We start from the raw sequence: 25,626 nt of genomic DNA, 5'->3' as shown, positions 1-25,626 counted from the left end.
CTCTCTAGTAAGACATACCGAGGGCGCATCTGAAGAGTGCGCTACACAATTACATAAAGAGGTTTTAAATTTGTTGCACACTGTATAACGGCAGTGCGCGTTGTGAAAGTTATCTGTTGTTCTGATTTTTCTGCACCTAACTTAGTCATGAACAATTGTTCCTCAAAGCCAGGCTATTAAGAAAAAGCCTGGTAACTTAAAGCCACATAATTTACATCTGCATCTACATCTACATTGGTACCCTGCAAATCCCGAAGTGACCAGAATGGGACTTGAAACTCGCTCTTTCTGAGTGCCAGTGAAGTGTAATAACCAATGACTCATCGTCATCGATAACTTGTGATAAGGACTTCGTATGACGTGTAATTTTAGAAGAGTTATTTCGACTAGTATTAGAGAGCTTTCAGTAGTATTGTTCTATACAGTTTATTTGTTACATTCTTGAATAGAGCTACCCGAAAGATTTTGTGCGTAACGCTGAAAGCCCCCAGCTTTCTCTGGATCCTGTGCTGATACACTAAAACTTAAGCGGAAGATAGACTATCGGTCACAAATATTGAAACAATGTGAAGAAATTGCAAAAAGTGAGTGCACTGTTGTTTCATTGGGTCCATAATGCACATAACCCACAGGGGTAAAGCAATAGGAGATGCGTACATTAAATACACAGTGGAGCAGCCACCAGTTGCAAATGAAGCATCTATTCATCATGGTACCAAATAAAAATTACTCCTAATTTGTCACTGACCAATACGTTTCAGCGTAGTCTATTTCCGAATCTGAATTTAATCGTAAAAGGCATAAAGGAGAGCTGCTTCGTCTCTATAGATTTCTTGATGAAATAATCAAATGGTTCAAACGAATCCAAGCACTATGGGACTTAACATCCGAGGTCATTAGTCCCCTAGACTTAGAACTACTGAAACCTAACTAACCTAAGGACATAATACACATCCATGCTCGAGGCAGGATTCGAACCTGCGATTGTAGCAGCCGCGTGGTGCCGGACTGAAGCGCCTAGAACCGCTCGGCCACAACGGTCGGCTTGCAAGTCACACTTAAGTGCCTGACACAAGGTTAATCGAACAACCAAAACAATAATTCTCTATCTTTCCACGATATAACAGCGCGCCGAGAAAACGAACACCAGTGTGAGCTCTGATTTCATCTTATTATGATGATCGTTTCTTCCTATGTAGTTGGGTGTCAACAAAATATTTTCGTATTCGGAGAAGAAGTTGGTCATTGAAATTTCGTGAGAAGACCACCTCGCAACGAGAAACGCCTTTGTTTTGATTATGTCTACCACAAATCGTGTGTAATGTCCGTGACCTCTCTCCCCCATTTCTCCATAATACAAAACACGTTGCTCTTCTTTGAACTTTCTCGATGTACACGTGAATCCTATCAGGTAAGAATCCCACACCGCGTAGAGGTACTGCAGAAGAGGACGGACAAGTGTAGTGTAGGCAATCTCTTTAGTGGACGTTAGGATCACACAGACTGATTGGTTTGTTACTTAAAACCCCTAAGTTGTACAATGCGTTCATCTGTACCTTTGAATAGTGTGGTGTTACCTTTTATTATCTTCTCCTCATTAGCTATTGAAACAACCTCGCTTTGTAATGTAATTTTAATTTTCACCCAAAGGCACATTCAACACATCGCCGAAAAATACACGTCTTTCGTATCAAGACAAGAGAGAGAGTTCTCCATTAGTTCTTAAAAACAAAAAACCTACGCAAAAGTAAAAAAAAAAGAACAAAATTATTTATAAAATCGGTCGCTGGCGCAGCGCTCTTCTGCATGCGCGATCGTAAATTATAACTTTGTATTGGCGGAGGCGCGGAAGTCAAAGTACCATTACAATGCCTCCTCTACTGACACGCTCCGCAAGCGAGCGTGGCAGTATAGAAAATTTACATAGATACATATATATATCAGAAAATAAGAAATTTACATATTACAAAAAATATTTCTGAGCACAATGCTCTTTGCATATCAGTCTTTGTATAGAGTCTTTTTGGTGTGTATCTTCTTTAGGAGTCGTAACATTAATGAGGTAATGCAGGAGTAGGTTTAATAATGAATAAAAAAATAGGGGTGCGGGTTAGCTACTACAAACAGCGTAGTGAACGCATTATTGTGGCCAAGATAGACACAAAGCCCATGCCTACTACAGTAGTACAAGTTTATATGCCAACTAGCTCTGCAGATGATGAAGAAATTGATGAAATGTATGACGAGATAAAAGAAATTATTCAGGTAGTGAAGGGAGACGAAAATTTAATAGTCATGGGTGACTGGATTTCGTCAGTAGGAAAAGGGAGAGAAGGAAACATAGTAGGTGAATATGGATTGGGGGGGAAGAAATGAAAGAGGAAGCCGCCTTGTAGAATTTTGCACAGAGCATAACTTAATCATAGCTAGCACTTGGTTCAAGAATCATAAAAGAAGGTTGTATACCTGGGCGAATCCTGGAGATACTAAAAGGTATCAGATAGATTATATAATGGTAAGACAGAGATTCAGGAACCAGGTTTTAAATTGTAAGACATTTCCAGGGGCAGATATAGGTTCTGACCACAATCTCTTGGTTATGAACTGCAGATTGAAACTGAAGAAACTGCAAAAAGGTGGGAATTTAAGGAGATGGGACCTGGATAAACTGAAAGAACGAGAGGTTGTAGAGAGTTTCAGGGAGAGCATAAGGGAACAATTGACAGGAATGGAGGAAAGAAATACAGTAGAAGAAGAATGGGTAGCTCTGAGGAATGAAGTAGTGAAAGCAGCAGACGATCAAGTAGGTAAAAAGACGAAGTCTAATAGAAATCCTTGGGTAACAGAAGAAATATTGAATTTAATTGATGAAAGGAGAAAATATAAAAATGCAGTAAATGAAGCAGGCAAAAAGGAATACAAACGTCTCAAAAATGAGATCGACAGGAAGTGCAAAATGGCTAAGCTGGGATGGCTAGAGGACAAATGTAAGGATGTAGAGGCTTGTCTCACTAGGGGTAAGATAGATACTGCCTACAGGAAAATTAAAGAGACCTTTGGAGAGAAGAGAACCACTTGTATGAATATCAAGAGCTCAGATGGCAACCCAGTTCTAAGTAAAGAAGGGAAGGCAGAAAGGTGGAAGGAGTATATAGAGGATTTATACAAGGGCGATGTACTTGAGGACAATGTTATGGAAATGGAAGAGGATGTAGATGAAGATGAAATGGGAGATACGATACTGCGTGAAGAGTTTGACAGAGCACTGAAAGACCTGAGTCGAAACAAGGCCCCGGGAGTAGACAACCTTCCATTAGAACTGCTGACGGCCTTGGGAGAGCCAGTCCTGACAAAACTCTACCATCTGGTGAGCAAGATGTATGAGACAGGTGAAATACCCTCAGACTACAAGAAGAATATAATAATTCCAATCCCAAAGAAAGCAGGCGTTGACAGATGTGAAAATTACCGAACAGTCAGTTTAATAAGCCACAGCTGCAAAATACTAACACGAACTCTTTACAGACGAATGGAAGAACTAGTAGAAGCCGACCTCGGGGAAGATCAGTTTGGATTCCGTAGAAATACTGGAACACGTGAGGCAATACTGACCTTACGACTTACGTTAGAAGAAAGATTAAGGAAAGGCAAACCTACGTTTCTAGCATCTGTAGACTTAGAGAAAGCTTTTGACAATGTTGACTGGAATACTCTCTTTCACATTCTAAAGGTGCCAGGGGTAAAATACAGGGAGCGAAAGGCTATTTACAATTTGTACAGAAACCAGATGGCAGTTATAAGAGTCGAGGGGCATGAAAAGGAAGCAGTGGTTGGGAAAGGAGTGAGACACTGTTGTAGCCTCTCCCCGATGTTATTCAATCTGTATATTGAGCAAGCAGTAAAGGAGACAAAAGAAAAATTCGGAGTAGGTATTGAAATTCATGGAGAAGAAGTAAAAACTTTGAGGTTCGCCGATGACATTGTAATTCTGTCAGAAACAGCAAAGGACTTGGAAGAGCAGTTGAAGGGAATGGACAGTGTCTTGAAAGGAGGATATAAGATGAACATCAACAACAGCAAAACAAGGACAATGGAATGTAGTGAAATTAAAACGGGTGATGCTGAGGGAATTAGATTAGGAAATGTGACACTTATGGTAGTAAAGGAGTTTTGCTATTTAGGGAGTAAAATAACTGATGATGGTCGAAGTAGAGAGGACATAAAATGTAGACTGGCAATGGCAAGGAAATCGTTTCTGAAGAAGAGAAATTTGTTAACGTCGAGTATAGATTTAAGTGTCAGGAAGTCGTTTCTGAAAGTATTTGTATGGAGTGTAGCCAAGAAGAGAATAGAAGCTTTCGAAATGTGTTGCTACAGAAGAATGCTGAAGATAAGGTGGGTAGATCACATAACTAATGAGGAATTATTGAATAGGATTGGGGAGAAGGGAAGTTTGTGGCACAACTTGACTAGGAGAAGGTATCGGTTGGTAGGACATGTTTTGAGGCATTAAGGGATCACAAATTTAGCATTGGAGGGCAGCGTGGAGGGTAAAAATCGTAGGGGGAGACCAAGAGATGAATACACTAAGCAGATTCAGAAGGATGTAGGTTGCAGTAGGTACTGGGAGATGAAGAAGCTTGCACAGGATAGAGTAGCATGGAGAGTTGCATCAAACCAGTCTCAGGACTGAAGACCACAACAACAACAACAACATTATTGTCTTTGAATTAAAACGTATTATCGTTGCTTAGCACAGCGTTTGAATTCAGTTCACATGATTCGTGTTTACAATGGAATTAATTCGAACAATAAATGTTTCTATTATATTGCTCCAATGTCTTTAAACATAGTATCGGATTCTGCGTGTGTGTGTACTGCCTGAATCTCTTGCGTGTGACTTGAAGAAAATCCAAAGTTTGTTCAATGTGTCAACACGAAATTGTGATCTCCAGCAGTCGAATTTTGGTGGCGTCTACCGGGGTATAAATGGTCAATGAGGGCACAGGAAACACCTCACTGCCTACGACAGGTGATGAGCTTGTCGTTTACACCAACCAGAAGACCTGCCGGCTTCCACAACACCATACACTTCAAAGCATATTGACACTACGTAAATATTGCTTGACCAGTGTTCCATCACGTTGGTTTCTTCTTTGCATTTTCAGTTCCATTGATATGAATCATGTGCTACATGCACAAGTCCTTTGCAGCTCATTAACATCTCTTTAAAATACATTTCTTGTTGTAGTAAGTACATAAATATACAAATATTTACAATTAATCATTACATGAGATAGTTACATTGTTGTCATATAGCACATATACAGAATTAAATGAAAAATATAGTAAATTTTTACCTTACATTCAATATCATTGTGCTGACATGTGAATTACATTACATTCAGATTGAAATATACATTTTATTTATTTTATTTGTTAGCTCATTCTCTTTTTTTTTTTTGTCCTTTCCCTTTCGTTACACTTGCAACATTTGAAGATAATTGTGGCAACTCGCTAGAATATTCAACTTAAAATTCATCTTGCTTCCTGGAATAAAACTTACACATATTTCAAGCTTCAAGACAGCCCTCTCTAGGAGGATAGGTTCATGGGATGGTTGCTAACTACTTCATAAATACTAGTAAAGTCATCCCCTACAGTGGACTACACAAAATAAAATACGATAAATAAAATACATGTTAACTTAATATAACGTAGAAGTTCCTATACCTAATACCGTTTCTAAGTGTGGTGTCCCCACTATTGCTGTTTCTAAGAGCGGTACCCCTCTATTACCGTTTCTAAGAGTGGTGCCCCTCTAAATATCTTAGGATCCTACAAGTATGTACATCAGTGTGGTAAGTGTATATATATATATATATATATATATATATATATATATATATATATATATATATATATATATCTAGTTCAAGTCAATCATGTTCCTATAAGGTTTGTGTAGTTCATCTCCTTCCTTTCATGAGTATCAAGCAATATAAATAAATGTTTTACTTAATAAATAAATAAATCTTCTTAGATAATTGCTGCTGTGTTCCATGCTGTATATCCATTCTGTATTTACCTTGTGGTACCTGTAAAATTCTATTTATAAATAAATATGTGTGTCTCTCCATACTGTCAGATAATCATGAATTATATAATGTCAAATATTTCATCAACATGTATAAATTTTTCTAAGGGAGGGATGAGAGTATGAGCCGCAACAGAGGACTGACGTTTTGTTTTCTTCTTACTCTCCTTTCTATTTAATGGTGCAACAGTTCAGTTCAGTAGATGAGCTTTAATTATGTCATTAGATGACTGCTAAATATGTTCTCTTAAATAATTCTTCCAATCTGAAGTGTCAAGCCTACACGACTCCAAAAATTTCATTACGAGTTCCCATTAGATTAGTGTTAAAGTGTTATAGATTTAAATCTTCTGGTATATTTCCAACAGTGGCTGCTGTAAATAATTCTTTCCACATAAATCTATACTTTCACCTTTAGTTATAAGAATATATAAGACACCACATAAGTTATTATCTCAAGCATACCAATCTTTCAATAAATAGCATTCTTTCCACTACTTTCATTCTGTATTCCATGAGTACATGTGATATAGCGTTCAAATCTAGTTTCTCTCCTCTCAACATATTCTCAATTACTCATAACATTCTCACCTATCCATTATTCATTCTTCACCAAATAACATATACTTATTCCTCAGCATTATATATATTTTCCTCTTATTCATCACCACTTACTTTTTACTTCAACAACAACAACAATAATAATAATAATAATAGTAATATCCTTTTCTCATCTTGTATTCCATTTACCTCCCTCCATATTACTATTTGTCCTCTTATTAAACTAAAATTACATTCACTCATCTCATTCAGTCACTCACATCACTCATATCAACATTACTATTATCACATGCCTCCTAAAGAAAATAATTCTGTTCAGTTCTCTGCCTCCTCTAATGTGTATATGCCTCCTCTGATGTGTATACGCCTAAATAGCAACTCCTCTTATAACCAATATTAACTATTGGATGGTTCACATTGCTTTCTAGACTTACCCGCATTCATTAGATTGTAAGTATCTGTATAACTTAAATGTAGGCTCATCATAACCGTATATCATATTAATTATCTTCTCTGTTTTACTGGTACTATTAAAATCTACATCCTGATATAATTCTTTTTCTATTTTCTTACTGTCATCATATTGGAGAAAACAAATCGTCGGTTCCGTTGCGCTCTGCTCCCTATCGACCGTAACTCGAGCGCTTAGCTCGATCGTCGTTCGTTTTCCGGCAAATTCGGTTGTTGCTGCGGGTTGGGTTCATGGCCCAACTCAATAATATTTACATTTCTGTCGCGCCTCACCCAAGTATCAGCTGTTTGGTTGTTGACATTACCCCACGTCGCATTGGGAGTTCCGTTAGGTAGGAATTGAGAGTTGCTGTATTGCATGTGTCGTGGCGGTGGTCCATTGTGATTTCCCCATACATTATTTCGCCCATGACTGTAACTGGTATTGTCATTACTGTTATTCCTGCAATACATGTTTGGATGTTGTTGGATGTTGTTTCTCTGAAAATATCCTGGATGGTACCTGTTATCTGTTTGAAAGGTCTGTAATCGTCAGGTTTAAGTGTTTCTTGGTTTGTTTTTACGGAATTGTGTGACTGTCGTAATTCGTCAACTTGGGTACTGGTTTTCTGTTGTTCAAAAACTACTGTTAACAATTTCTCATACATCGTTGTAAGTCAGTTTTTGTCTCGTCACTGAATTCCACAAATACCTTTTCTTGTCTCGTAACCTTGTCTGATAAGTCAGTAAATTTCCTTCCAAGACTACTGGTGGTTTCTGTCAAGTCGGCAATTTGTCTCGATTGTTTTTCAAAATTTTGTTTTATGTCCCGTGTCAGTTCATCGAATTTAGTGTCAAATTTCCCAATGTCACGTTTTAAATTGTCGTGTAAAGCGTCAAATCTTTTCTAAAGTGTCAAATTTTCTGTTTTGGTCACCAAGTAACTTCAGAATCTGGTTGAGCATGTCAGAGTCCTGTGTCTTAGTTTCGTCATTTTTTCATGTGTGATTGATGTCTGGTTCTGAAGTTGACGTTGTCAATGTCACGTTTTGTCGCATAGTACTCACTCTCCATTCGCCTGCATCTCTGTTTAAATATAGGGGTTGTTGTCTTAATCGATCCGGTAAAATTATGTCTTGAACATCCTCACTATTAAGTTCAATATTCATTTGACTGTCGGACATGTTTTGCAATGTGTCATTTTCACTAAGCTCGTCCGCGGAAACAATTTCTACGCGTCTAGCGTCCATCTTGCAATTTTCGTAATTAATTGCAAATAAAATTTTCCAATGGTAAAAAAAAATTTTAAATATGATATGTTGAAATCTGAAATTTCTCTTATGGAAATCGATATTTCTATATGATTTCTAATTAGAAATTGAATTATTAAATTGGTACTGAAATTTCCCTCTCACAAATAAATGACTGTGAATATGCTCTTCACTTATCATTTGCAATAATAGTAGTAAATCAATTTTAACTACAATTTGAAAAAATAATTTCGAAATAAATGGATCGGAATAAAGGAAGTACAGATGGCTGCTTGAAACTGGAAAAAATGTAAATTTCTGTACTCACCATTTTTTTTCCAGTCTTATGTTGCAAATGTAGCGTCAAATATACAGTTTTCAATCCAAAATTTTTCTTTCGCGTCCGTGCAAATTATTTTATGGAACGTTATCCTTTTCCCTTTTTTTTACCAAATTAATTTCCTCAACATGAAAATGAAAATTAACACGAATTAATAACAGGGAAAACAATATTGTTGTAAATTTCATGCACATAACATTACAATTGAAATGAATGAGACTTAGTCCAAATTCATTTTCTGATGCTATTAAGTGGTTGAAATTAGATAAAATGTCCAAAATTTATAATAACTGCACTTGTATCAAATCCAAACTGCACTTGTATCGAATCCAAACTGCACTTGTATCAAATCCGAAGATTGCAAGTTATGTCACCAGGACGCCAATTGTGTTGTTACCTTTTTATTATCTTCTCCTCATTAGCTATTGAAACAATCTCGCTTTGTAATGTAATTTTAATTTTCACCCAAAGGCACATTCAACACATCGCCGAAAAATACACGTCTTTCGTATCAAGACAAGAGAGAGAGAGTCCTCCATTAGTTCTTAAAAACAAAAACCTACGCAAAAGTAAAAAAAAGAACAAAATTATTTATACAATCGGTCGCTGGCGCAGCGCTCTTCTGCGTGCGCGATCGTAAATTATAACTTTGTATTGGCGGAGGCGCGGAAGTCAAAGTACCATTACAATAGCAACCGCTGCATCCTGTTGTTGGAATATGCAGCCCCGTTAACTGAAATGCACGCACACAAGAATCACAAACAAAAGAACGAAATTTGTAAATGTCGTGGTCCGTGGCCAACATCACTTGAAGAACCAAAGATGAAATTTTTTTGTGACGCGTTTTCAACTAAACACATGGATATACTGGGAGACCTAAATAATAGGGATGTGACAAAAATTAGAGGGCATGAGAGTAGTAGGGCTGTTGATGCACCGTAAAAGTATTCACAAGTGTCTGACGCACACTACTAGTCGATTTTTACTGTCATCAGCCCAGTGATTGAATTGATGCGGTCCTCCACAAAGTCCTCTCCAAAGCTGACCCCTTCGTCTAAAACTCGCACCTTATGTCCTCCATTATTTGTTGGATATCATCCGGCTTTACCCTCAGCACCTTCCTCTAGTACCACGAGCAGAGTTTCCTGAAGTCTTAACACATGTCCTATCATCCTGTCTCTTCTTCTTGTCAGTGTTTCGACTTATTTCTTTCCTCGTCGATTCTACTGAGAACCCAATTTGTTACTAGTCCGCCTTTCAACAACTTCCTCTAGCAGCAAACGCTGAGATTCTCCGCTTTTAGATTCCTCCACAGTACTACATGATTCAAGTACTTGTAAGATTATTAATGAATGGTTACCACATTTAGGCAAAGGTCTACGTATCGTGTAAACCTGAATGCATCATGTGCTCTTGCGTCGTCCTGCGTGAAAAAAGAGTTTGCAGTACCTGCGTATCAGGAGCTAAGATTTGATGGAAAGAAATCAGTCAGTTTCATGCTGCAGTAATTACACACTGGAGGCCCTGTTTCCACATCATGCTTACAATCTTGATGTAACAGATGACGATTTTCTATATTCCAATGTCGACTGCTCTGAGAATTTGTGTACCCCGACGACCGCAGGCGAGTTTCACCAGAAAAAAGAGCATTTCACGACCAACATCTCCACCGCAAACAGGGTGAAGATTAGTAACTACAAGGTTAATTGTATCAGAAAATAAAGGAAACAAAAGTTACAAACGAAATACCATTACTGGCGACACTTTCATCAATTTTGTAGCACTTATCCTGCGTGACTTTACGTCACAATTCCAATTTGTTGTGCAATGCTGGTGTTTACAGGACGCAAGAATTTCGTATTTAGCGAAAAGGAGAATATGGTTAACCAGCTCAAAATCGTATTCAACAAGCATTGTATCTCGAGTGGTGTGATTCCCAAGTATGCCAAGTGAAAGTCAAGAAATTTTTAGTTCGCAATGTGTTAAAAGGAAATGTGAATAGAAGTGGGTAAAGTATGAAATCAGAGGAGCACATACCTTTACTGGTCTTCAAAATAATTACCTTTAGCTACAACAGACTTCTGACATCGGTTGTGAAACTGCTGGAAACTGGTCAGCAAACGCTTGTTCTGAAAGCGCTCGAAGCACCGCGGCCACGCGAAGTTGCTTATCCGCAGTGTCTGCGAATGTTTGTGAGCAGTAGCTCTTACGGTGTCTTTGCTTATCTTCAACTCTTCTGCTGATCATCCGCAAGCATCCGTCGCACTCGCTCGATGTCTGGGTTTGTGCGTATTGTCCCAAACGCGGCTCGTTATTGATACCGTCCCTTCCGTCTCTGAACGGTTTAATCCACTGAAACACATATCATTTACTCTCTGCTTCAACACCGCACACTGGCACTATTGCTCCATGAGTCTCCATCGCCGTTTTCCCCGATTTAAAGTAAACCGTCATTGAAATGCCTGGGCTAGCAGGCCAGAGTGTGTCAGGCTGTGGAAAGGGGCCAAAATTAATTCCTGTCAGTTGCACTCAACATGCTAACTTAATTTATTCAGCACAATATTACAACATGAATAAAAAACACTCAAAACTTTAATCGAGCTCCTTAATTAACCTTAAATTGGCTGAAGGCCACATTTAAAATGGAAGACACAGGGCCTAAGCAACAACTGAAGTACAATGTTCCTCTGGAGGTTTCACCCAAGAATATTTTCTTAATCTTCCATCTAATCGGCTGAAGGCCTTAGCAGTTTAATTTTAATGGAACTTGTCTGGATGTCGCATATTAAGCAATAAGAAGAGTTTCAATCAAAAGGTAGAAGGCCTTATCTTAAAACATTGAATGCAAAATTCGGCTGGACGGCCATACAAAAGCATCACAATCTTATGCCTTAAGGGCAAGACAAGAACTTTAATTTAAGAGATATTAAAACTCGGCTGAAGGCCACACATCAACCAAATAACTAAAACTCAATCAGGGAAGTTACTACATAACAGACATGGAACGGCGCTCAGACGTTTCCAAGGATCGGCCTGGAATTGTAAGACTAACGTCTGCTTATGCGAGACAGGCAGCCTGACCAGTAACTTCTAAATGGGAAGGCAACCCAACAGACAGACAGCTGACGAACCAACCAACTACCTGATTTCGGTCACCAGACCAAAAACACTACAACCAAAATGCCAAAGAGACCAGTAACACTCGTCCTCAAATATTGGTTGGTTGATAAGCCAAGGCACATTAACTACTGACATACATGAACATCGCAACGGCTTTGGGAATACACGTCGTGGCGGACAGCACCAACATGGTAAGAAAACACTTACTCGCTGCTCTGTCGCAGCCGATTAACTGGCTACTGCAGTACGCAGACAGCATTACAACATTTAAAGCGTTGCTCAGACTAACACAGGGTACACAGTTTTGCACGAAACACTGCCACAAGAAACTCGAACACTCGTAAAACGAATCACTGATGAACAACTAGAACAAATCACAGGCGGACACATACACACCAAACCGAAAGACGGTCACGGTTCTAGGCGCTACAGTCTGGAACCGCGCGACCACTACGGTCGCAGGTTCGAATCCTGCCTCGGGAATGGATGTGTGTGATGTCCTTAGGCTAGTTAGGTTTAAGTAGTTCAAAGTTCTAGGGGACTGATGACCACAGCAGGTAAGTCCCATAGTGCTCAGAGCCATTTTTTTTTCGAAAGACGGTCAGTGGCGAAACACACGTTAGCTCGTTGTCACTCAAACCACGTGTGTCAGTATCAGCTGAGCGAGTCTTAACTATCCAGAGCTCACTGCAGCTCCAACCCGACTCCAACCTGATGTCTGTCCGGAACTGGGAGACACGGCAATCTGGACACAATGGCTCGGAACAATCATGCACAGATAACTTTAGTCCATTGGCCCGACGTCTCCGTAAAAGAAGGAACCGAGCCCCGTCCAGCAAGATGAGCCAGTGACGAGGCCCAGAAACGGTCAAAAGACCAAACACACGTCGCCGAAAGAGGCGACCAACTGAACGACCGACGAACGGTCGATCCCGCTGCATCTCCGTCCATCGGACAGTTCATCCTGTGCCGCGAGCGGTCGGCGAGTACTGGCTGTCCGCGCCTCCGTAGCGCTCCGTCCCCGACTGAGGCTACGTCCCGACTGCGCTTCTGCCGCGTTCCAACTACTCCAGGTCCGATCTCCCCAACTCACGCAGAGGGAACACAACCGACTTCTCTGCACAGGAAGGAACCGACCCAAATACACGTCGTCGATGAGACGACCGACCGAACGACCAACCAACGGTCGTCCCCACTGGCTGTGGAGACCTCACTGGGGCTCTGTGCCCAACTACACTGGTGCTGCGTCCCGACCGCCCTGCTGGTCCATCTCCCAATGACTACCAGACACACGAAGACCCGGAAATACAATCGGTGGCTCCAGATGCCTCTAATGGCTCTGAGCACTATGGGACATAACATCTGAGTTCATCAGTCCCCTAGAACTTAGAACTACGTAAACCTAACTATTCTAAGGACATCACACACATCCATGGCCGAGGCAGGGTACGAACCTGCGACCGCATCGGTCTCGCGGTTCCAGACTGTAGCGCCTAGAACCGTCCGGCCACAGGTGGCTCCAGAGATCACACGACAGTGCACTTATCAATACGCGCTGCCGCTGCCGCTGCCGCTCACGGACAAGTAAGACAGGCAGTTAGTGACACCTGTAAATGGAATAAGAAAACGAGGCGGCAGTAGCGTAATAGAAGATGACAAACAATAAATGGCATGAACACGAGCCGTGCACGGCTCGGTCATGTTATCGTGTTACTCCATTTTGAGCTCTTTTTTGCAATCACGCGAGTCATTATTTTAGGTAAGCCAAACAATGTAAGCAACAATTGAAAGAAATCGTTCAGAATCCACAGTGCAATAGCTGCAAAGCAACGATGCACCCACGGACACCCGCCATAAACACTTTATCTTGTTGTGCCCGAGCCGCCCAACGCTACTTCCGCGAGCAACTGTAAGGTACTATTCTCGCAAAGTCACATGGCCGACAGACCTATAGATACCAATAAGCAAATAAAAGTTAAGTCCTCAAAATCCAAAACTTACTGAAGTTCAGGAATCAAAGCCGAAGCCTGATGTTTCCAAAGGGGACCCAGTATTCAGCCCAGCGAAACTGGCTTCAACTCCCATCGGTGTGGTGCGTCCCAGAGCTGGCTGTCCAGGCTACGCACGAATTCAGCCACGGATGCGAATCATTCAGAAATATGTCCATCAACCACTCGTCGTCTCCGTGTCCAAAGCTCGCCTTTCTCGCCGGGCAGACCGCTCACATAGTCCTCCTCTTCCGTTACAACCTTCCTGGCGGCCGGGATGGCCGAGCGGTTCTAGGCGCTTCAGTCTCGGGCATGGATGTGTGTGATGTCCTTAGGTTAGTTAGGTTTCAGTAGTTTTAAGTTCTAGTCGCTACAGTCTGGAACCGCGCGACCGTTACGGTCGCAGGTTCGAATCCTGCCTCGGGCATGGTTGTGTGTGATGTCCTTAGGTTAGTTAGGTTTAGGTAGTTCTAAGTTCTAGGGGACTGATGTCCTCAGCTGTGAAGTCCCATAGTGCTCATATCCATTTGAACCACCTCCTCTTATCCCCTCTCTGTTTATCTCCGATCTCTTTTCTCTGCCCATATCTTCCACCTCCTCTTCTTTGTCCATATCCTTTTCCCCTTCTTTCTGTCCAACAACTTCTTCCCTTATCTGCTGAACTATGCGTCCTGCAAAAATAAAATCTTGTATGTACATTCAGCAGCTTATGTGAATTGTTTGTGTGTTGTGTATTAAACCGGGGACCTAGAACCAACGGAGAGGCTTCGTCCCGCTTAGCCCTCAGTGGTTCACAACTCACAACAGGCCACAGCAGTCCACCCACCCTACCTATCCCACACCAAACCCAGGGTTATAGCTTATGCAGATACTGTCTGCTAAACGTGTTGCGAATAGAATTACTAGAAAAGAAGCAATAAAAGTAAGCGACATTCATCACGCGACAGTTTTACTGCATGAACATCAAAATATGGTAAGCGATATAGTTTTTCCTTTCATAATTTCTTGGGGTTTTCAGAGGGAAAACGTATTCGTAAGGGTTTGGCATTTTGTCTAAAGATTGTTGCAGACCACGAAGTGCTCTCGTTCTAAAATATTGGATGAATAAAATTTGGGTATTCGTGCATCGTGACCAACACTCCTTGATTCTCACCTCCACCGCTTTGATAGGCTGGTGGATCTTACCCACACAAAGATTCTTATCAGACCGTAAATTATATGTCCACCAGGTTTGGTTGAAATCGGTCCAATGTGTTTGGAGGAGATGTAGAACATACATACACACAGACATACACATACACTTATACACATTTTTCCAATGAAGTGGCAAAGATCTGGTAATGGCAAGCGTATTCAAATACAGAGGAATGTGACAGGCAGAAAAGTGAACTGCGGTCGGCAACGCCTGTATAAAAGAACAAACGTCTAACACAGTTGTTACTTAGGTTACTGCAGCTACAGTGACAGTTTAACAAGAGTTAAGTGAGTTATAACGTGGTGTTATAGTCGGACACAGCAAGTCCGAGGTAGCGATGAAATGCGGATTTTCCCGTACGACTGTTTCACGAGTGTACCGTGAATATCAGGAATCCGGTAAAACATCAAATCTCCGACATCGCTGCGGGCGGGAAAAGATCCTGCAAGAATGGGACGAATGACGAGTGAAGAGAATCGTTCAAAGTGACTGAAGTGTAACCCTTCCGCAAATTGCTGTAGATTTCAGTGTTGGGCCATCGACAAGGGTAAGTGTGCGAACCATTCAGCGAAATATCATCGATATGGGCTTTCGGAGCCGATGGCCCACTCATGTACCATTGATGACTACACGACACAAAGCTTTACGTGTCGCCTGGGCCCGTCAACACCAACATTGGACTGTAGATGACTGGAAACATGTTGCTTGGTCGAAAGTGTCTCGTTTCAAATTGTAACGAGCGGATGGATGTGTACTGGTATGCAGACAACCTCATTAATCCATGGACCCCGCATGTCAGCAGGCGATACAGAAAAGCTCATGAATCCATGGAGCCTGCATGTCAGCAGGAGACTGTACAAGCTGGTGGAGGCTCTGTAACGGCATGTGGGGGGGAGGGAGGAGGGCGTTGGAGTGATACGGGACCCCTGATACGTCTAGATACGACTCTGACAGGTGACACGTATGTAAGCATCCTGTCTGATAACCTGCATCCCTTCATATCCATTTTGCATTCCGACGGACTTGGGCAACTCCAGCACGTCGATGCGACACCCCACACGTCCAGACGTACTAGAGAGTGGCTCCAGGAACACTCTTCCGAGTTTAAACACTTCCGCTGGCCACCAAACTCCACAGACATGAACATTATTGAGCATATCCATGATGCCTTTCAACGTGATATTTAGAAGAGACTTCCTCGTACCCTTACGGATTTATGGAAGCCTTGCAGGAATCATGGTGTCAATTTCCTCCAGCAATACTTCAGTCAGTAGTGGGTTCCATGCCACGTCGTGTCGCGGCACTTTTGCGTGTTCGCAGGGAGGGCCTACGCGATATTAGTAAGTGTAACAGTTTCTTTGACTCTTCAGTGTATAACATGTATGAATATCTTTTCCTCCTTGATGCGATTCTGTGAACAAAAGCCTATACGATGCACCAACTGAGCTCAAGTTAACTGCGAAACCACTTGCAAATTCGTCTTATAGTTTGGAGATTAGAGTGTTTGAAGACAGAGAGTCATGGAAGTTTTACAAATTTTTTATTAATGTAGAAGGTAGGTAATCTACATAAATTAGTGTGTACTGAGCCCCCAATAGACTAGCTCCAACAAGTGGCCGGTGAAAAGCTGGCCAGACAGAATGCTATTTTAAGTTGCGGCTCTGGCCACGGCTATCCGTAGGGACTGCTGCTTCCGGCGGGGATTCTGTATCCTGAGACACTAGGCGCTGGCCGCTGCGGCAGGTCAGATGGCCGCCGCGTCTGAGTCGCGCTCTGTCTGGCTGACATGATAACAACAACGGGAATAACAAGCATTCTGTTTGGCCAGGCTCTAAGTTGGCCTGTGAGCTTCAAATAATGAAGGTTAAAAGCCAGCACTATTCGGAACACTTCGTGTCGACTCTTCTGTGTTTCATATTGCTGCCTCAACACCCCCAACGTTTGACACGGTAACGGCCTGAAGAAGTCTTGTGTTGCCTATGTGACCGAATGATTAATTGATTAATAACAGTTCTGGAGGACGTATGTAGCTACTCCTAGATGAAGAGGTTGGCACAGGAGAGGAATTCGTACCGGGCCAAATCAGTCCAGTCAGGACCGATGAATTAAGAAAAAAATAAGTAAAAGAAAACAAAAGCAATAATATTCGTACTTATATTTAAATTCAGTGTTGAATATGAGACGTCGTCGACAAATAACAGACTTAATTAATTTGTGGTTGATACCTTGCTGCTGTACCTGGGAACATCGTAATTCTCGTCAAGCATGAAGTGGTTTCTTAAATGCACCTGAGGCTGCACCACTAAGGCGCGAAACCGGTCGTGGGTATTTGAAAATAGTGCAATTAGAGTTCTGCTCTACGGTTCTGTAGTTTGGTACATTATGTAAATGACGTAGTAAGTTTTAGGATTACCGCTAGTATTAGTAGCACCGGTAGGGACAGAAACATAAACAAATGAGTATGAGAGAAACTGGGAGCGGACGACTTCTCTTTGTTTTTTGTTTGTTTGGTTGTGTATTTTACACATAATTAGAAAAGCACATCGTCCAGTGTTAGTCCTTTGTGTATTGATAAATGCGAAATATTTTTATGAATACCATAAACTTGTTTTGTATAAGTTCGACGACGTACTGAAGCGATGCTTGATGTACAGCATTTTTTTATGCATGTATTTATTTTACCTTTTTGTTAGGAAATTCCTTTGTCTAGCGCTGTGGCATAAATCTGTATTGATTTCTTTATTTTTACTAAAACATCCCTCTGTTTCACGTTACACATCAAGAATTTCCGAATAAACTCTGAATTAAACATTGACAATTTCAACTTTCCTATAAATGCTATTTTTAAGTAACAAACAGGAGGATAACTATGTAAAACAAAAACATTCTGTAGCTTACCTGGCCCTTTATAAATCTTCACTCAGTTTCTAGAGAGTTCACCGCTTCCGCTTTTTAGAGGAGTCTAGTAAGACACTGGTCGTGGTATGCAATACACCTAACGTACAGGTAACGCAGGTATGACTTTATAAGTAAACTTACTAGGAAAAACTACCACCACCTACGCTTACTTATGATTGTCTTCGGTAGCCTATGGTAGTTTTACAACTAATAGAGACAGCTATACAGTCAGATGGACTTTCATTTTAACTATCATTTGATATTGTGGTACGAAAATTCCAATTTTATCAATCATGTATTATTTGAACTGTGGTTACCCCACCTATAGGATAGGTTTGTTAGTTGATTTAATTTAATGCAAAGCATTTAAAGATGTTACTTCAGTGTCAAAAATGTTCGTCCCGGTAGCTGAGTGGTCACAGTTTGGCGCTAGCGGCCGTGCGGAGCGGAGGTCCGATACTTCCGCCTGTGCGGCGTGTGCGAGTGTTTGTTTACTTGTGGACTTAGTCTGCGCGCGGGCTAGTAACAACGATCATGGCGAACAAGTACAGGAAAGCTACATTACGATTCGATTTCTGTAAAGACTACGAACGACCAAAGGCTTTCGCAGTAGAATGATTCATTCGAGAGGAAGTCAAGATACCGCCAAACGATATTGTCGGAATTCACCTGTCCATCATTAGTCCCACGGTGTATGTTAAGATGGTAAATGACGCGGCGTGTGAGAGAATTCTACAAGCGACAAAAGCAGGTCTCTGATTTTGCCATGTTGACGGGAATGTCGGCACGGTTACTGTAGAACATGCTGGTCTGGTTGTACGGACAATACATGTTTTTGAGCTGCCATTTGAGCTCCCGGCTGACGAAGTTATCGAGGCTTTTAAGCCATACGGCACGGTACATGGTCACACAGTAGAACGCTGGACACAATTCGCCACGTACCCCGTTCTTAACGGAGTGCGACAGATCACTATTGATCTTCAGAAGCATGTACCGTCCTATCTGACAATTGGTGGTGATTTACGATGGTCAACCACGTACATATTCTGGCTGTGGCCATGAGGGACACCTCAGGTTGACCTGTATGCAATGGTGGAGTACGCAACTGCCTTCAGATGTGCGGGAGCCGTCGCGGGCGATGACAGTACTACCGAGCACCTATGCCAAAGCCCTCACTGCGTCCGCTGATGACCGAAAGGACACAGCCCCGGTGGAAGATCAAGATGGCACCTTGTAGCAGACGTCTGGATGACAGAGGATACTGCTCCATCGAGCATACAATCTACGGCGACAACATCAGTTGAGACCGAACTCCGACCTAGCACAAAGATCGTACACGAAGCAGTTCCAGCTACTACGGATGCTGTTCTGTCTGGAACGCACTCTGTGACGACAACAGCAGTTTCGACCGAACTACCGCCAAGTACCTTGATGGGACTCGAAACACTTCCAGTTCCTACGGATGCTTTTCTGTCGGGCTGACGTGATTCCCTACAATCCGAGAACACGGAAGGAAGGTCACGCAAACAACGTTCCCCGAAAAGGAGGAAACGGCGGCGTCGCACGACATCTCCTCGGGATGACTCCCCATGCCTCGACGACGATGTGCCTGTGGACCAAGACGACACAACAGCCTCTACGCAACAGGATGAGGCAATGGAAACTGTTCGATCTGCAGTCATGGACTGTGCGGCTAGTCCCGGCAGAGGTTCGAGTCCTCCCTCGGTCATGGGTGTGTGTGTGCGTGTTTGTCATTAGGATAATTTAGGTTAAGAAGTGTGTAAGATTATTGACTGATGACCTTAGCAGTTAAGTCCCATAAGATTTTCTAAAAAATTAAAAAAAGGCTGTTCGATCAGACCGGCAGCGGTCTTTCACATCAACGGTACGGGGACGTGGTGATGCTGAAGAGGAATCACAGCCAGTTGGCTCTCCAAACACAGACGCTGTGGCTATGGACACGAATGTATCACTGCCTGAAAAGACGTCGTATGACGATATCGAGGAGGCGCCGGACGTAATACAGAGGCAGCCGGCACTCACGAAGACGGCCTAAGGGAGAGAGGCGGGCGAACGTCTTCTCACTCAGCCCCCAGCGCCGATGCAGGAAGATGTTGTTGCGCCTCGACAGAGTGGGATTCAACGTCATGCGAACCGTATTGCGACATTAAATATAAATTACGTGCGTTCGCCGGCCACAATACGCCTACTGAAGGAAACGATTTGGGCATCTGATGTGGATTTTGCTTTTCTGCAGGACGTCCACATAGCTGCACTCCCCATACATCGCAGGCTACCAATCCTATTCGTCACATGGAGATCACGATGGGAGTGGGGCGGCAGTTTACGTGCGAGATGGATTCACATTTGAAAACGTGTGTTATCTTCCGTCGGCCAGGAGAATGGCTTTCACGACGTTTGGGACACGCATCATCAATCTTTATGCACCGTCGGGAAGTAATCCGCGGCGGGAAAGGGAGCGATTTTATGCAGAAGACATTGCCCCACTAACCCATGGACATTATGAATGTGTAATAATTGGTGGAGATTTCAACTGTGTTCTCATCCAGAAAGACCAATGACCGCAAGAAGCAAACATCTGCCAGGAGATGCGAATCGTTGTCAACGACCTCGTACTTAGTGACACGTGGGAATTACGACATGGAGATGCACAGGGATACACCTAAGTGACAAGTCATCCGGCGAGTAGATTAGATCGCATTTATATCTCACGGGTCATGCAAATGATGTCCAGAACGCAGAACGCTGGCCATTGGCATTTTCAGATCACAGGGTTGCATCTGTACGGTGCTTCTTCCCCGTAGAGAGGCGTGGAAAAGTAAGGCCCCGTGGAAACTAAACATTCAACATCTACATGAACTTGAATGTCGTCAACGGATCCTTGAGACACTGACGATTTGCGAGCGAAGGGTAAGAAGGCATGCGACGATGCTTGATTGGTGGCTGATGTGTGCTAAACCGGTGCTTCGCCGTACGTTCATCTCATATAGCAGGGAGATCGCAGAATGGCGCCGCCGTACGACCGACTTTTATTTTGCAGCGCTGCACGATCTGGATGATGGCCCGCCGGGGCAGGACATCTGGATCGAACGCAAAAGGATAAAGGCTAAACTAGTGGCTTTAGCTCGGAAATATCTTCAGGGAACCATGGTACGCGCCAGATGTCACGATACGATAAGGCACGAGATTCCTTCCATGTACCACGTCGTGAATGAACGAAAGCACCGATGACGCGGTTTGGTACGGGAATTAATTACCCGCGAAGACCGAAGAGTGACGTGTCAAGCGGACATTATGTCAGCATTTGTCGAAAATTACCAACACATCTGTCGGGTAGAAGCAGTCCCTGTCGATGACCTCGACCGTGTACCCACGCACGTCTCCCATACACTAACGATGGAAGCCGCGGGAACCTTACTGGAAGACATTAGCTGGAGGACGTACATGATGCGATCGCACAAGGTGAGTTGAATCGGCCCCCAGGCATTGATGGGCTTCCTGTTGAATTTTACCGAGAATTTCGCAACGAAATGGCACCGCGATGGACGGAAATGTACGACAAGATGTTAAATTCCGACGCGTGATCTTCGCACGGTTGCTTGCGTCCCGATGTCGTATGTTAATTCGTAGCGTTCTCTCTCCAGAACAGACGACTCCGGGTGTGCAAACAGCTACTGGCGAATTCCGTGATGTGAAAGCGCTAGCGGACGAGTGCCGGCTTAAAGAGGCGATTGTGGCGGTTGATTTAGACAGTGCTTTTGATAAAGTGCGCCACAACTAGCTGTACGCTATAATGGAACAAATGGGATTTCCAGACCGTTTTACTGGTCTCATTAGAAGGATTTATGGGGGCTCACAATCTTTGGTACTGGTTAATGGGCGTATAGCAGGGCCCATTCCAATTCGACGATCCATTCGCCAGGGCTGCCCTCTTTCGATGCTGCTGTTCGCGATAGCGTTGGAACCATTAATTGGGAGGCTAACAAATTCTCTTTCGGGGATGAAACTACGGGGCTACACCTTCAAATGTGGTGACTATGCGGACGATCTCCTCCTGCTCGTTCGTTCTGAGGAAGAGGTGAAGACGGTCCTTGAACTGCTGTTGGACCACAGTGTGACGGCGGGTAGTGCAGTGAACATGAACAAATCGGCGGCAACGCTGGTTGGAAGGGACCTTAGGCCGGAAGAAATCAGTCCGTCTCCTTATGTGCAACGATTCCGCTATCTCGGCATAGACTTTACCTCATCTGTAAAACATACTGCGGCAGTTAACTACCGACGTATTTTATAGACAACACTTACCATGGTCCGACAACATCTCCTACGGCGCCTTGATCCTTTGCAGTGAGTCGAGTATCTGTACACTTACGTGGTTTCTCGAATGGTGCATATTTCGCAGTTCCTGCCCCTACCACTCATGCTCGGACGTCGACCTCAATCAGCACTAAGCTAATTCGTGATGATTGTGAAACGTCCCCTTAGAAAAATTAAACATGACTGTGCTTAAACTGACACACAATATTTTTAGCGAAACGCAATCTGACTTTCAAAAATCCCTACAAAAGAATGGCCCTGACTAACATTAACCTATACCTTTCACAAATCACTTACCTCACAAAAATCTTCGTTACTCGAACTATTGCAATACAGCGAGCGCCACTACTGCCAGCTAAATAAAAGATTCAAGCTACGGAAGACACTAACTACTGATAGGCATAGTTAGCAAATGAAAGATTTTAATAGAGAACAAACAATGTATTTACCTTAATAGTGTTGAAAAATCATAATATACATAGCAGTTCATGACATGCAGTCTTACAAATTTCAAAACTCCGCCATTTCTCTCCCCACATCCGCCACTGCTGGCGGCTCACCTCAACTGCGCAACGCTACGCGCTGTTCACATCCAGCTGCCGCTGCCCAACACTACAATGGCAGACAACAATGCAAACTAGCCACAGACTGCACACAGCACAGCCAGTGATTTTCCTACAGAGCGCTACGTAACGTTGCCAATAAGAAAACATAAACAGCGTACTTACAATTGGATCGCCCCTTAAGGTGCGATACGCAACGCTCACGCTCCCTACGGACAAGGGGGGACTCGGATTTACGAATGTTCACTGCCGAGCGACGGCGCTCCTTCTAGCCACGATGTACAAGCAATGGCGTAACGGGGGTGATTCTGGATCTTCTGGTTCCAGCATCCCTCACACCTCCGGTGGCGGTGGGCAACATAACGCCACATTTTGCGCATGTATCAACATTTATCATGGAACTTAGTTATATCAGAGACGAGCTTCTGCGCACGAGACCGCCATGCGCGAAGGATTTTTATGTTTGGCTGCTACGACGGATAAGTCGCAATGTCGTTGAACTCAAACACCCTAGGTTGCATTGGCCGAAGATTTGGAGACATGTGCACCAAGAATTCCTTCCTACCTTCGTTTGGGCACTGTGGTTCTCTGTCGCCTGTGGCAAGTTCAACACCAACCAATGGCTCCATGCAATTGGACTAGTGGACACTCCACTATGCCCGAAATGTCGCCAAGTGGATGACGACCATCACCATCAACTTGTATCGCGGTGGAGGACGTTTGGCTCCTGGGAAGACAGATGGTAGCATGCTACCTCCATGTGACCCTGCAACATAGTACACCTGCTTCCTTCTTACATCCGGAGAGTTACTACTTTCCTGCGACTAAATCACAGTCGATCATCTGGGTCAAAGGTTGGACGATCGCGTACCTCTATAGGGATCCTGCAAAGTAGCGACTTGACTTTTAGTATTTCTTGCAACAAGCTCACAGTGAGGTTCATAGATCGTCACACTATCGGAAAACCGTTGCCAGCTATTTTCAGGCAGTCTTCCTCGACCCACCACGCAGTTGGGATGTGCTGGGTGCAGTCGGTGTCCACATTTGACAGCTGAAAATGAACCTCACGCTTCTGTTACCACTCAATACGTAATGCACATACTATACCATGAAATGATCTACATGTTCCTTTTAACAGAGTGATCTTTATTGAAAATAAAAAAAAATAAAATAAGAAAAAGTGGTTAGCGCGACAGACTGACAATCCTAAGATCCCGGGTTCGATTCCCGGCTGGTTTGGAGATTTTCTCCACTCAGGGATTGGGTGTTGTGCTGTACTAATTATCATCATTTCATCCCCATCGACCCGCAAGTAGCCGAAGTGGAGTCAATTCGATAGACTTGCACCTGGCGAACGGTATACCCGACGGGATGTCCTAGTCACACGACATTTACATTTAGTGTCAAAAGTTATACCACAGCAGCTGACTGGTATGAATCACCCAAGACTATGAGCAGGCAGCAATTGAAGGCAAACAATGAAATACTCCCTCTCTTACATCTTCTAAGCCGGGAGTGGACGCTACTTAAACTTTTGTCCTCGACGTAGGTGGCCAACGTTACATAGCTCATGGCCGAATTCACCAACTTGATTTACATTTAAACACAGCTTAACGGTGATTACATCTGTAACCATTGTTGTATGTTATTGAGTAGGAAAATTAATCTTTAACGTTGTCTGACGATTTTCGATGCGGCTGCTTGTTGCTGGAAGCATATTATTATAAAATATCGCTGAGAACCACGACTAGCGGGAATACCGATTCGTGTCGCTTGCAGGTGTATTGGAACTGAGGCATGGGAGCTGTGCAGTTTCACTTGCGGTACTTGCTTACCCCTTGTGCTTTTTTTAGAGCAACAAGGACTGATGGAGTAAAGAATCACATTTCTCGTAGGACTACTAACTTTCAGTCACAAAGAAAGGCATCTGATGCAAGAGTTTGTAGTAATTTTCGCTTAAGTTGACTTAACGGTATCGTAAATTCTCACTATAACTTAAAATGTGACGCTAATCCTCGTCGTTACCAATGAACTACCGTTTTATACACTGTCCAGTCACAGTAAAGAGACCATCGGTCAGAAGCCTGCATAGCCACCTTGTGCAGTGCGGCTGCTCTGAGACGTGTAGTAAGAGAGTCAGTGAGGTTGTGGAGATAACGACAGGGATGTGCAGCCGCGGCCAACAGCGGTAGGTGTCTCGGCTCAGGATCCATGGCGCGAAAAGCCCGATCGAGAAAGTGTCACAGATTCTCGACTTGCTTTAAATACGTGAAGTTTGGTGGCCACAGTAGTACGGTAGACGCATCCTGGTGCTCTTCGAACCACGCACGTAAACTGTGAGCTGCTTGACACATTGCATTGTCCTACTGAAAGATGCCATCTACACAACTGGCCATAAAATTGCTACACCACGAAGATGACGTGCTACAGACGTGAAATTTAATCGACAGGTAGAAGATGCTGTGATATGCAAATGATTAGCTTTTCAGAGCATTCACACAAGGTTGGCGCATGTGGCGACACCTACAACGTGCTGATGTCAGGAAAGTGCCAACCGATTTGTCATATACAAACAGCAGTTGACCGGCGTTGCCTGGTGAAACGTTGTTGTGAGGAGGAGAAATGCGTACCATCACGTTCCCGACTTTGATAAAGGTCGGATTGTAGCCTATCGCGGTTGCGGTTTATCGTATCGCAACATTGCTGCTCGCGTTGGTCGCGATCCAATGACTGTTAGCAGAATATGGAAACTGTGGGTCCAGGAGGGTAATACAGAACGCCGTGCTGGATCCCAACGGCCTCGTATCACTAACAGTCTGGATGACAGGC

Source organism: Schistocerca serialis, chromosome 1, assembly GCF_023864345.2.
Source record: "Schistocerca serialis cubense isolate TAMUIC-IGC-003099 chromosome 1, iqSchSeri2.2, whole genome shotgun sequence".
Taxonomy (NCBI): Eukaryota; Metazoa; Arthropoda; class Insecta; order Orthoptera; family Acrididae; genus Schistocerca; species Schistocerca serialis.
The sequence above is the reverse complement of the archived record's forward strand: the minus strand, read 5'-3'. Positions refer to the sequence as shown.